This window comes from Equus przewalskii, chromosome 9, assembly GCF_037783145.1.
Source record: "Equus przewalskii isolate Varuska chromosome 9, EquPr2, whole genome shotgun sequence".
Taxonomy (NCBI): domain Eukaryota; kingdom Metazoa; phylum Chordata; class Mammalia; order Perissodactyla; family Equidae; genus Equus; species Equus przewalskii.
The window spans coordinates 15,574,807-15,587,893 of NC_091839.1; the positions used below are offsets into that span (position 1 = coordinate 15,574,807).

The following is a 13,087-nucleotide window of genomic DNA, read 5'->3' on the forward strand; positions in this document are numbered from 1 at the left end:
CAGAGCCCTGGGCTCCCCTACCCCAGCTCTGACCATTCTGGGTCATCACGGTGTGGTGACAAGTCTATCTCCCCCAACCGGACTGTGAGCCCCATGAGGGCAGGGCCTGGGGCAGACTTGGTCACTGCCGTGTCCCAGCCCTGGGTCGGGCACAGAGGAGGTACTCAGTGGAAGGGTTGACCTGTGGGAGTCCTGGACCAAGCACCTCTCCCCACGACTGGAAACACGCTTGCAGGCACAGGGTGGTGGCTTCCTGGTAAAATAAAGGGAATGTACTCCTAATACGTGAGCAATGAAAGAGTCATCGTAACTACACTACCCACTAACCACGTACTTACTCCTCACCCAGCCCAGGAGGGCGAAAGGGCCAAGTCAGAGACGCTAAACACTGACCCACGACATATGACTAACTGGTAATGGAGACTGTTAATGTTAACTATCGAGAGGGGAGCGTTTTTTTAAAGGTGGGAGGGGGAGAGTAAAAACACTAAATCCTTATTTTCCATACACTCCTTCAACGAAATTAGTCTTTAACGTAATTTTCGAAACACAAACACATTTTAAAAACTTGGCCAAGCCAGAAACGAAAGCACAGCCTTCGGGGCTCCAGGCCTCTGCCCTGGCCCGGCCACCTCCCTGGTCTCTGGCCTGGGTCTCTCTCACTCCATCTCCACGCACCTTCCATACCTGAAGTCACCATATTGAACTGAACATCGGATCAAAGTAGGCTCCGCCTGAAATCCTCCAGAGGCTTCTGCTGATTTTAGGATAAAGTCCAAACCTTTAAAATGCCCTAAAGGTCCCATAGGATCAGCATGTCTTTTAGCACCAGTCCCCATACACATGGAATGATTTTCAGTGTTCAGAACGTTTTCTCCCTCTTTTATCTATGCGTTCCCTTGATCCCGGGCTCAGTTCAGCGGCCCCTCTCCTGGAAGCCCTCCATGACCCCTAGGTTAGGTCAGGCCGCCCTCTGGGCTCTCCCGGCCTCCCGGGCTCCCCATCCCCGCCCTGTGCATCGGGGCCATCACTGTCTAGGGACATGTCTGTTGTCCCCAGCAGACTCTGAGTCCCAGGATGGCAGGACAGGGAGATCTCGGTCACTGCTGTGTCCCCAGCACCGTCCAGCACCAAGCTGGCCCCTGAGTGGGTACTCAGGGAGGGTTTAGTGAAGGAAAAACTAAACGAAGGAAACACACCCAAAATTAACATTTGGTTATTAGTGAGCGCTGGAATATGGCATGCTCTCTTTTTTTCTTATGTGTATTTTAAAATTTGCCTACAACAAACATGGATTGCGCCTCTATTTTTAAAATAGGAACCTATTGCTTCATCCCTGCCCCTCCGCCATGCCTGGTCCATTTAGTGGGGAGCTTCCTGTGGTTTCCAGGCCAGGGGCCTGCCCTACGCTCAGCCACATGGGGGCTGCACCCTGAGTACTGGCCACCTGGAGGACTGACCCACAGGACCAGCGGGACTCACCGGGAGCGGGGGTCATGGCTGACTTTTAGGGCAAGAGGCACGTGAGTGGGTGCACGACACCATTTGGTGACCCAAAGGTTTTATGGCCATGTAACCAGGTCACTTTGAAAGCTCCTCGTGGGGAGGACGGGTTCCTGGTAAGTCACTCAGGGAGTGTCTCCGTTGGGATCTGAGAAGCCTCCGGATCCCTCCCAGGAAGCTCTGCCAGCCGCCAGCGTGATGGGGCCACGAGTCTGCTCCAGCTGGAGGACCTGGCTCGTCACTGTCTCAGGTACTGCGGCCCGGTCCCTCACCCGGGGCTCCCCAACCCCATCCCCGGTCCCGGCCCGGGGCCCCTGCACCCAACCCACCCTCCTCTCCCCTTCGCAGCCCTCTGCCTCCCGCTGTGGCCATTCTCTACTGGACTGCCCGTGCCTCGGCCGCCCTTCCCGAGCCCAGAATCGAAGGGTGAGTGCAGGCTGAGGGGGCGAAGGCTGGGATCTTCTGAGGGGAGACAAACAAGGAGGTGGGCTAGGGGAACGACAAACTTCCGAGTGGGAACTTTTAAACTGCGGGTCTATGATCACAAGCTGCAAAATCAATTTCGGGTATGATGACCAGCATCTCTTTAAAGAAAAAAAATTTAGATATGTACTATCTAATTCCAGTTCTATAAAATTTTAGAAAATGCAGACTAACCTCTAGCGGATGAGTGGTTGCCTGGGGATGGGGCGGGGGAGGGGCTGGGGTCACAAGGGCCACGAGGATGCTTCGGGGGGGATGGATACGCTCACTCTCTAGGCTGTGGTTTCACAGGTGTACACATCTATCAAAACTTATCAAATCGTACACTTTAAATATATGCAGTTTATTGTACATCCATTATACCTCAATAAAGCCATAAAAAATAAAAGAAATAGAAGGGAATAAAATAGACCGGGATAGACTAAGCCAGCCAGGAAGGAAGAGGAGTGGGGGAAGGGACAAACTTCCCAAACATCCCGGGAGATGAGGGGCAATCCCCGAAGGGAGGTAAGAGCTGGACTAGCGTGAGGAGGGGATGGGGGTCCCCAGGTGCCCCAGACGGGGAGCCCGCCTCCGGGCTCTGCCCAGGCGCAGGCTGAGCTGCCTCCGGCCCCCAGATGACGTGCTGGTGATCCACGTGGAGGCCTGGAGGCGCTGCGGCAGCGTGGCCCTGGACCCCAAGGACGGCGCGTGGAGCTGCTGCGGGCTCCGCTACCCCTTCCACCGGCGCTCCCAGAGGTGCTGCTGGACCAAGGGGAAGGAGTTCCTGGTCATCCCCAGGGACGACACCAACTCAGAATCTGACGACTGCAGGAGACACAGCAGGAGCGGCTAGGCCCTGCTCCTCCCCAGACCCCCGACCCCCCTTCCTTCCAAGCCTTCCACTTGGAGGACTCAGAGTCACTCAGTGGCCCCTACTTTCCAAGAATCCAAATTATGGGCCACATGTTCCCACGGTGGGACCTTGGGTAAGTCACGTCATACTTCTGGGCCTCGGGCTCCTTGTCTGCAAAACAGACCTAAGGAGAGAAGCTTCCAGCTCTGGTTCGGGGGAAGGACGATGGCCCGCTGGCAGGGAAGATGAGGCACGCGGTGCTGGAACCCTGACCCAGAAGTCTCCTTGTGGTAGAGGAGCTTTCCTCCCGTTAGCAAGCGAGCAGGCTGAGCTGAGGGCCCGGGGTGCTGAGCTCACCCCCGAGGCGTGGAAGCACTTCTCTCCGTACCTTCTCCCTCCCAGCCATCCTCCTGAGCTGCGGGCCTCTCCCGGGTCGTCCTCCTGGCACCTGAGAGGCGACAGGTCCAAGAGGAGAGAGATGGGCGTCCAGGGACGCTCACCGCAGGGAGGCTGAACCGTGAGGTGTGGGGAACCACCGAGCTGCCACAGTGGGGTGCCCCCGTTCCCGCACGTTCTGTCCCACGAGGCTGCAAAGCTCTTGTCTCTTCCCCGAGTGCCCTGCCCCACAGGCCCAGGACTCAAGTTAGAGACGCCAGTGAGACACAGCACCCAGGACTCCCAAGGCGGAGGGAGGGTGCTGGGCCCCCGACTGCAGCTTTGGCCTGGTTCTGCTGGCGAGGGTGGACTGGAGAAGTTGGGGTTTTCCAAGGTGAACTTCCAGTGTCCTATCACCAATTTCACAGTGCCATGGCTTTGCGGCCCTTGGACGCATTAATATGTTCTTCAACACCATGTTCCAGTGGGCAGCCCCAAAGACAGCAGCTCCCTGGTGGGCCAGTTCTGCGGCGTCTTTCCCGGTCCATCCAGCCCTTCCAGTGACTGTGCAAGCCTCAATCTCGGTATTAAACAGAAAATGGGTTGATAGCGGGAGAATCTTGGTGGCGGGTGCTCAATGTAAAATTCTTTCCATGTTCCTGTATGTTTGACAATGTTGCATAAAATGTGGAAGAGAAAACTCTCTTCTTAAAAGAGCCAGAGTGTTTTTTCTGTCCTATGGTGAGCCCTGATAACACAGTGGACCTCAGAAATGATGAGCTTTCTATGGCCAATGGGGAAAGAGCCCTGAATACAACAGGTGAGCCCAGCCGCTGTCTTGGCCTCGGCTCAGTGCCCAGCACAGTGGACAAAGGTCCTTCCCAGGAACAGGGGCAGAAGTGGGTGCGATGCTAACCAAGGAAAGGCTCCCAGAACAGGGGCCTCAAGAGTCACTGCGTCTCTGCCTCCTGCCGGTGGCCCGAGATGCAGGAGGGAGCACTCTCGGGCTGCCTCATGAAGGAGAACCCGCTGGTTAAGAGCTAGAGCTGGGATTCAGAGGTTCCCAGGCTGGAGGCCCAGCAACACGCCCCCTCCAAGCCTCAGTTTTCTCCTTTGTAAGATGGGGCAAATAATAACCCTCATGCTTAGCGTGGTGTGACATCCAACAGGACTGTGCCTGGCTCCACTGGAAGCCTTCATTAAAGGGCAGCTGCTGCTGTTATAATTAGGCCCAGGCTGGGGCCACTGAATCTCAAAACTGAAAGCTTTCATCCGGTGGGGCAGGAAGATGACAGAAAATACAGACATACCTCAGAGATATCGCAGGTTTGGTTCCTGACCACCGCAATAAAGCAAGTATCGCAATAAAGCGAGTCACATGAATTTTTTGGTTTCCTAGCTCATACAGAAGTTATGTCTACACTACACTGTAGTCTGTTAAGTGTGCAACAGCATTATGTCTAAAAAAACGATGTGCACACCTTAATTTAAAAATACATTTATTGCTAAAAAATGCTGACCATCCTCTGAGCCTCCGGGAGTGGTCATCTTTTTGCTGGGGGAGGGGCTGGCCTCCACGTCGACGGCTGCGGACTGAGCACGTGGTGGCTGCTGCAGGCTGGGGTGGCTGTGGCAGTTTCCTAAAATAAGACAACCATGAAGTCTGTCACATCGACCGACGCTTCCTTTAGTAAACAATTTCTCTATCGCACGCAATGCTCTTTCACAGCATTTCACCCACTTCTTTCAAAATTGCCGTCGGTCCTCTCAAACCCTGCCGCTGCTTTATCAACTGAGTTTATGTCGTATCCCAAATCCTTTGCTGTCATTTCAACCATCTTCACAGTATCGTCACCAGCAGCAGATTCCAGCTCAAGAAGCCACGTTGTTTGCTCAACCACAGGAAGCAAATCCTCATCCACTAGAGTTTGATCCGGAGATGGCAGCCGGGGCCAGCCCAGTGGCGTAGCAGTTAAGTTCACACGTTCCGCTTCTCAGCAGCCTGGGTTCGCCGGTTCGGATCCCGGGTGTGGACATGGCACCGCTTGGCACGCCATGCTGTGGTAGGCGTCCCACATATAAAGTAGAGGAAGATGGGCACAGATGTTAGCTCAGGGCCAGGCTTCCTTGGCAAAAAGAGGAGGACTGGCAGTGGTTAGCTCAGGGCTAATCTTCCTCAAAAAAAAAGAAAAAATTGGAGATGGCAGCCATTCAGTCACCTCTTCAGCCTCCACTTTGATTCCAGTTCTCTCACTGTTCCCACATCTGCAGTGACTTCCTCCACTGAAGTCTTGAACCCCTCAAAGTCATCCAGGAGGGCTGGAATCAACTTCTTCCAAACTCCTGTTAACGTTGATATTTTGGCCTCTTCTCATGAATCACGAATGTTCTTGATGGCATCTAGAATGGTGAATCCTTTCCAGAAGGTTTGCAATTTACTTTGCCCAGATCCGTCAGAGGAATCACTGTCCCGTGGCAGCCATAGCCTTACAAAATGTATTTCTTAAATAATAAGACTTGGAAGTCGAAATTATCCCGATCCATGGGCTGCAGAACGGATGTTGTGTTAGAGGCATGAAGACAACACTAATCTCATTGTCCACCTCCGTCAGGGCTCTTGGGCGACAGGCACAGGGTTAGTGAGCAGGAATATTTTGAAAGGAATCTGTTTTTCCTGGATTTAGCAGCATTCTTCAGGGCCCTGGGACTGTGGGATGGCACTGGCTCCTCATCACCAACTGTCCGTCCGCAGCTGCATTAGCCCCTAACAAGAACCAGCCTGTCCTTTGAAGCTTCGAAGCCAGGCGCTGACTTCTCTTCAGCTATGAGAATCCTAGGTGGCACCTTCTGATAGAAGGCTGTCTCAGCCCCACCGAGAATCTGTTGTTCCGTGCAGCCCCTTCATTATGATCTCAGCTGGATCTAGCGAGCTCGCTGTGTCCCCTGCACTTTCACGTTCTGGAGACGGCTTCTTTCCTTAAACCTCGCGGATCAACCTCTGCCGGCTTCAAACTTTTCTGCAGCTTCCTGCCTACTCTCAGCCTTCACAGACTGGAAGAGAGTGAGGGCCTTGCTCTGGATCAGGCTTTGGCTAAGGGAGTGTTGAGGCTGGCGTGATCTTCCATACAGACCGCTACAACTTTCTCCGTATCGGCAACAGGCTGTTTCTCTTTCTTCTCGTTCCCGTGTTCACGGAGGAGCACCTTTATTCCTTCAGGAACTTCTCCTTTGCATTCACAGCTTGGCTCACTGTCAGGCACAAGAGGCCCAGCTTTCAGCCTATCTCAGCTTTCGACGTGCCTTCCTCACTGAGCTTAATCATTTCCAGCTTTTGATCTAAAGTGAGAGATGTGCGACTCTTCCTTTCACTTGAACATTCAGAGGCCACTGGAGGGTTATTAACTGGCCCAATTTCAATCTTACTGGGTCTCAGGGAGGAGAGAGAGAGAGATGGGGGAACAGGCTGGTCGGTGGGGCAGTCAAGACACACACAACATTTACGGATTAAGTTCGCCACCTTATATGGGTGCGGTTCATGGTGCCCCAAACAATTACAATCATAACATCACAGATCACTGATCACAGATCACGATAGCAAATATAGTACTGAGAAAGACTGAAACATTGTGAGAATTACCAAAATGTAACACAGAGACACAAAGTAAGCAAATGCTTTTGGAAAAATGGTGCGGACAGACTTGCTGGATGCAGGGTTGCCATCAACCTTCAATTTGTAAAAAACACAAAGTCTGCAAAGTGCAGTAAAACGAGATACGCCAGGGTGTGCTCCTAGAGGCCTGGCAGACGAGGTCCCAGTGGCAATCCCCAGAGGGTCCCCATTAGTCCTGTGAGCCCCAAAACCACAGCTTGAGACAGGCCGGGCCTGGACTCAGACCAATCTCCACTTCCTCCAAGAACCCCGTTTCCCTCACCAGTAGGATGACTGGGGAGAGAGTTCCCAAGAAGAAGGGACAGCTCTTCTTACAGTAGACTTCCAGTTAATAAATGGAGAAGGAAAGAGGGAAAAAGAAAATCACCATCAGGCAAATACCACAGCAACAGCTGATGCAGATAAGATCCACCAAAGGATGCTACAATTAGTGGGCAAAAGTTTGAGGAGAAACAGGGTATCTGCATAGTCTCAAAGTGTCTTCCCCAAGAGATTTATTTTATTTCTTATTGAGGTATCATTGGCATATAAGATTATATTAGTTTCAGACGTATAACATAATGATTCGCTATTTGCACATAGTGCAGAATTAGATTTATTAACTACAAAAGGAAGGATAGTAACTTTACGATGGATAAATCTAGCAGACACCTCCTTAACCACATGATCAACGTCAATATAACCAGAAATAAGAGATATTGATATCATGAACCCCCGAGGCGGCACACTGAGAAGGACGCAACACCATTTCCGGGGTGTTCTTGCCAAAAATGCAGAACCTCTTTCCCATCGAGAGAGAGTATCCAGACAAATTCAAATCGAAGGATGGTTTACAAAATAACCAACCAGGACTCTTCAAAAGGGTCATGGTCATGAAAGGGGTCAAGGTCATGAAAGACAAAGAAAGACAGAAGTTGTCACGGATGAAAGGAGAGACATGACAATTAAATGCAACACGGGATACTGGATCAGCTCCTGGGACAGAAAAGGGACATCGGTGGAAAAACGTGAAATCTGAACAAGGTGTGCAATGGCATTAAGAGCATTGCACCCACGTTCATTTCCTGGGTTCCCTTGCTGTCCTGGGTTTGTATAAGATGCTGTCACCGGGGGGAGCTGAGTGGAAGGCAGGAACTCTACTGTTTTTCCAACTCTTCTCTAAATCTAAACTTAGTTCAAAGGAAAAAGATAAAAAAAAAATAGCCGCCGAGAGGCTAACCTGAGAGGAAGCGGGCCCTCGATGCCTGGCTGCTGCCAGTGTCAGTCTGCTGCCCACCCTGAGTCAGTAATTCTGCTTCTGGCAACAGATGCCAGGTTTACCGGCACAGGTGTGAAAGGCCAGCCAGCCTAGCACACTAACCCTGCAGCACTGTTTATAATAACAATAAAAAAGCCAGGAGAGTCCCTACAAGACTCATAAATTACAGTAATTCTGTCAGCAGCTGAAATAAAGAGTGAGGCGTTTTCTACGTGCTGACAGATAATTCTCTCCAGGATAGCACAGTCAAAGGAAAACTGAGGACTACCACAGGGTACGATGTTTGCCACATTCATGGGAAATAAGAGGGGTGCATATTGGCATTTGCTTGGAAAGGCACAGTTTTTCGTTTTTTCTAGAAAGTTCGTAAGATGACAGTGGTTGCCTCCGTGGAGGAGAACAGGATGCCTGAGGAACAGAAGCCGAGGGAGACTTTTCCATACCTGCTCTTTTGAACTTTAAACCACCTGAACCTACTACCTATTAAAAAAAAATAATCAGAACTTTTTTCAAAAAAAAAAAAAATCAACAAACAAGCCACCCTGGCACCCAGGATTCCTGGTTAAGCCTGTGAGATTGAACACTCTGCTCTCTCCTCAGGCCCCATTAAAAGGGCGGTCAGGTGGGAAGAAGCCAGAAGCCCCCAGAACAGAGGGCGCAGGGAGGAGTGGACTGCAGGCTGGAAGCAGACGGCTGAGGGGTAAGTGGGGGCAGCAGGGAGGCCGACCTAGGCACCCATGGGTGGGGGGAGAGGGTGAGAGGCAGCTGAACTGAGAGACCAGGACTCCACGCACCAGGTCACTCTGAGAGTGGGGATAAGCTGAGGACCCCCAGGACCTGTCCCGGACCTGACAGGAGACTGAGGAGGGTGAACCAGGGGGACTCCAGGAACAGCTGAGGGGGTGGTGCCGTGCTGAAAACAGGCTGCCCCTCTAGCACGGGGCTGCCGGCCAAAGCACACAGGTCAGGAGTCCGCTCAACCGTGCCCTTGAACCCCAGTGACCCTGGCTGGAGTTGCTGGGGGCGAAACCACACCTCCACCGAGGTCCAGGGAGGGGCTCTGCTCAGCTGTGAGCCTCGGCCATCCCAGGAGATGGGAGAGATTGGGCCAAGGACATCCGAGTGGCTCCCAGACCCCTGCTCCCCTTTTCAGGAACAGGGGCCTCCTCTCCCTCCACAGCCACGGTGAAGTGTATCTGCTGGTTTTGGTGGCCCAGCATCCACTCCCCTTTCTCTGGAAACTGCCCCTGACTCTCCTTCAGGGGAGCCGCCACCCCACCCCGTTCCTCCACGTTGTTCAGGCAAGACCAACCCCACCTCCAGCCTTGGCTGCTGGCATTCCGCCCTAGGATTTTTCCTGGAATTTCAGGAAAGAGGCGCTCTCCTTCCTCTGGGGTGGCTCGTGAGTGGGACGTGAACCTGGAGCTACTGAGGCCATCGCGTCTCCAAAAAGAGAGCGCTCGCCTGAGAAAGAAACAGCACAGGGAAACACAGGGCCCAGGGATGGGGCAGTGACTTCCAGGCATTGTCTGACTTCCGGGATCAGCCGAGCCTGAAGCTGTATTTCAGAGCTTTCACTGCATCTGCCCCTTAGAGGAGGATTCTGTCGCTTGCAAATAAGAGTTGAGGGAGGAGTCCGGAGTGAGGTCGTCACCTCTTCTGGATAAACAGCAAGAGACAGGAGTGGCAGGTGGCACTTCAGGGAAATTCCTAGGAGAGGTGTATCCCTGTGAACACGTACATGACATGTATAAGGAACAGGACACCACCACCACAGAAGAGAGGCCAAAAGGACACACATGGACAGGTCTTCTGCGCTGGGCAAGGGTTACTTTTACAAGCAGAAATCAACTTTTTTTTTTTAAAGAAGATTAGCCCTGAGCTAACTGCTGCCACCAATCCTCCTCTTTTTGCTGAGGAAGACTGGCCCTGAGCTAACATCCATGCCCACCTTCCTCTACTTTATATGTGGGATGCCTACCACACCATGGCTTGCCAAGTGGTGCCATGTCCGCACCCGGGATCCAAACCAGTGAACCCCGGGCTGCCGAAGCGGAACATGCAACCTTAACGGCTGCACCACCAGGCCAGCCCCAGAAATCAACTTTTTTCTTGAAAAATAATAAATCAAATTAATTAATTCCTTGCTGTCCTCGGTTTCTTTCGTAATCACGACACAGGCTCCCCACTGCGCTCAGAATCAAGTCCAAATGTGTCACCATGGCCCTGTGTGATTGTCCCAAGATGGCCACCCAGTATCTTCTCTTGCCACCTTCGGTGCCACCATCTACATTTCAGCGATGCCAGCCTCCCCTGAGCGCCACCCGCTCACACCCTGACGCCTGCATGTGCTGTGACCTGGGCCTCCATCTTTCCGCTTGGTCTGGCTCTCTCTCTTCCTCGAGCTCTGAGCCATCCCCTTCTCCCGGAAGCCCTCCCAAACCCCCAGACTGGCTAAGTCCCCCCAGCAGGCTCCCCCAGCCCAGTGCTGATCAGTCTGGACCCTCCCTGCTGGGGAACGGGCCTGTCTCCCGCTTTGGACTGTGAGACCTGCGAGGGCAGGGCCAGTGCTGTCTTAGTCGCTGTCATGTCCCATCCCTGCCCAGCACAGGACCCAGGCAGAAAAGATTCCAGGGCGTGTTGGATGGATGGTTGAGATAGAGACGAATAAACAAGGTAGGGACAGGGTTTGTTCCACCCTTGTGTCCCCAGGACCCAACACAGGGCATGGTAAAGAGAAGATGCTCAAGAGAGGTTGAAAGAATGAGACCGTGAAGATTAAGAAACTGAAACCTCGGGGCTGGCCTGGCGGCACAGCGGTTAAGTGCGCAAGTTCTGGTTCTCGGTGGCCCGGGGTTCACCGGTTCGGATCCCGGGTGTGGACATGGCACCGCTTGGCAAAAGTCACACTGCAGCAGGCGTCTCACATATAAAGTAGAGGAAGATGGGCACAGATGTAGCTCAGGGCCAGTCTTCCTCAGCAAAAAGAGTAGGACTGGCAGCAGTTAGCTCAGGGCTAATCTTCCTCAAAAAAAAAAAAAAAAAAAAGGAAAGAAAGAAACTGAAACTTCATTTACAAGGGACTTGGGAGGCCAGAACAGAGAACTCACGCACATGCCACTCAACACACTCTACTGACCCCAACGGGAAAAGGCATAGCTTGCATCTCCAGCAGGAAGTGACAGTACCGACTACCCCAGCAGAAGGAAGGAAGAAATTCCTCCTCGCCCAGGAACAGCTCGGCCAGCGAGAGACTGCCACACTCAGCTAGTGAAGAGCCAGACACTTCGAACCCCTCGTCTCCTCCAAGGACCCCTCCTCTCCAGCAGCTCCTCCAACTTCAGGAAAGAAGTTTCTCTCCCTCGTTTCTTGGGACTTGCGGAGGGTTCCACAGACCTTGTGTCCCAAATCACAACTCTTTGCCATTCCTGAATAAACCCACTCTGCTGGTAAAATTACCAGCTGTTTATTTGTTTTAGGTCGACACTATTTGGTGGCCCATATGGGGATCCAGAGAAGACCCCTGACAGCTTCGAGGCTGGTGGGCAAACAGGTGTGGTGCCCACAGAACGCATGGAGCCCGCCGTCCTCCTGCAGACCCTGGAGTTGGAGGGTAGGTTTTCTCCCGGATCTCGAGCTCTGCTCTCTGCGTTCTGAAGCTCCCCAGGTCTCATCCGGGTCCTGTCCTTGCTGTTAATGACTTTTGTCCTTTATGTGAGTACCGGTTTGGCCTTCGGTCTGATGCCTTTTGGAAGCGAGCTGTTCTCCCGGAACTGTGCTGTTCAGCCTTCGACCCGACGTCTTTGGAATCAGGCTGCTCCGTTGGAACCGCTGTTGGTATTTGGCCTACAGGCTGTTTTGGAACTTTTCTTTTGCTCTAAAGAAAAACCTCTGAGAAATGGGATCCCGGGCATTTAAATGTTTTAAGGCTGCCCCTCCTTCAGAGACCCTGGCCGATTTTATGTTTAAAAACCACGGTCCCTCCTCATGTACAATTCTAACTAAATCGACTGACTTAACCAAAAGTAATTTAGAACACCAATGGCCATTATGGGGAACTTTCAAATTCCCCAAACTTACTTTTCTTAAAACTGAACTAGACAGCCACAGCCCTGAAATTGCCCAAAGTGAATGCAACGCCTATTTCAATCGGTACTTTAAGGCTTCCAGATGTTACCAGGAGTCTAACATTGCCTCTCTGCAAAATGAAATTTTAAGATTAACTGAGGCTAACAGAGAATTAAAGACAAAATGGCTTCTGAAGCCTCTCTTTCCCCTTCTCCATCTCCTCTGTCTCCAGACACATGGCAGCCCCCTTGCATCCAGGCCCCGCTTCCAGTGCCATCTTCCTCCTTCCCTTCTATACGCCCTACACCTCCTCTATACCCTCAGTTTCCCCACCGTAATTCTCTCACCAAATATGTCTCCTCTGGACATATTAGAAGCAGCCCCTCTATTTTTTAATTTTTTTGGTGAGGAAGATTGGCACTGAGCTAACATCTGGACCAATCTTCCTCCATTTTGTATGTGGGTCACCACCAAGCATGGGTTGATGAGCAGTGTATAGGTCTGTTCCCGGGATCTGAACCTGCAAACCCCAGGCTGCTGAAGTGGAGTGTGCAAACTTAACTACTGCACCACCAGGCCAGCCCCAGAACCTGCCGCTTTAAAGTTAAATATCCTGAGGACCCAAACAAACATCACAACTCTTATTTAGTTCCCTGGACTAAGGCCGAATTACAAGCCATAGTTAAAGAGTTTCCTAAAGTAACTGAGGTCCCCCATAGGTTTGCTGAAGAATGTAAAATAGCTATTCGAACTGACCAAGCTGGTTTTTCAGACCTTTATCAGTTAGCCCACATGCTGGTCAGTGAGGGACAAGCCCAACATTGCATGACACTTGCCTGATGGGAAAATTCTGAACAAGATTTAGGAGAACAAACCCCTAACTTTCACACTCAAT

At 52.0% G+C, this 13,087-nt stretch overlaps 1 protein-coding gene and 1 long non-coding RNA gene across 3 annotated transcripts in view; both read right to left on the bottom strand.

The window, feature by feature from the left end:
* Positions 1-13,087, bottom strand: part of OPA3 (outer mitochondrial membrane lipid metabolism regulator OPA3) — an 89,912-nt gene that overhangs the window by 54,484 nt on the left and 22,341 nt on the right. The window lies entirely within an intron of this gene.
* The window catches only part of LOC139085483 (uncharacterized), a 43,994-nt gene that overhangs the window by 9,171 nt on the left and 21,736 nt on the right, over positions 1-13,087 (bottom strand). The window lies entirely within an intron of this gene.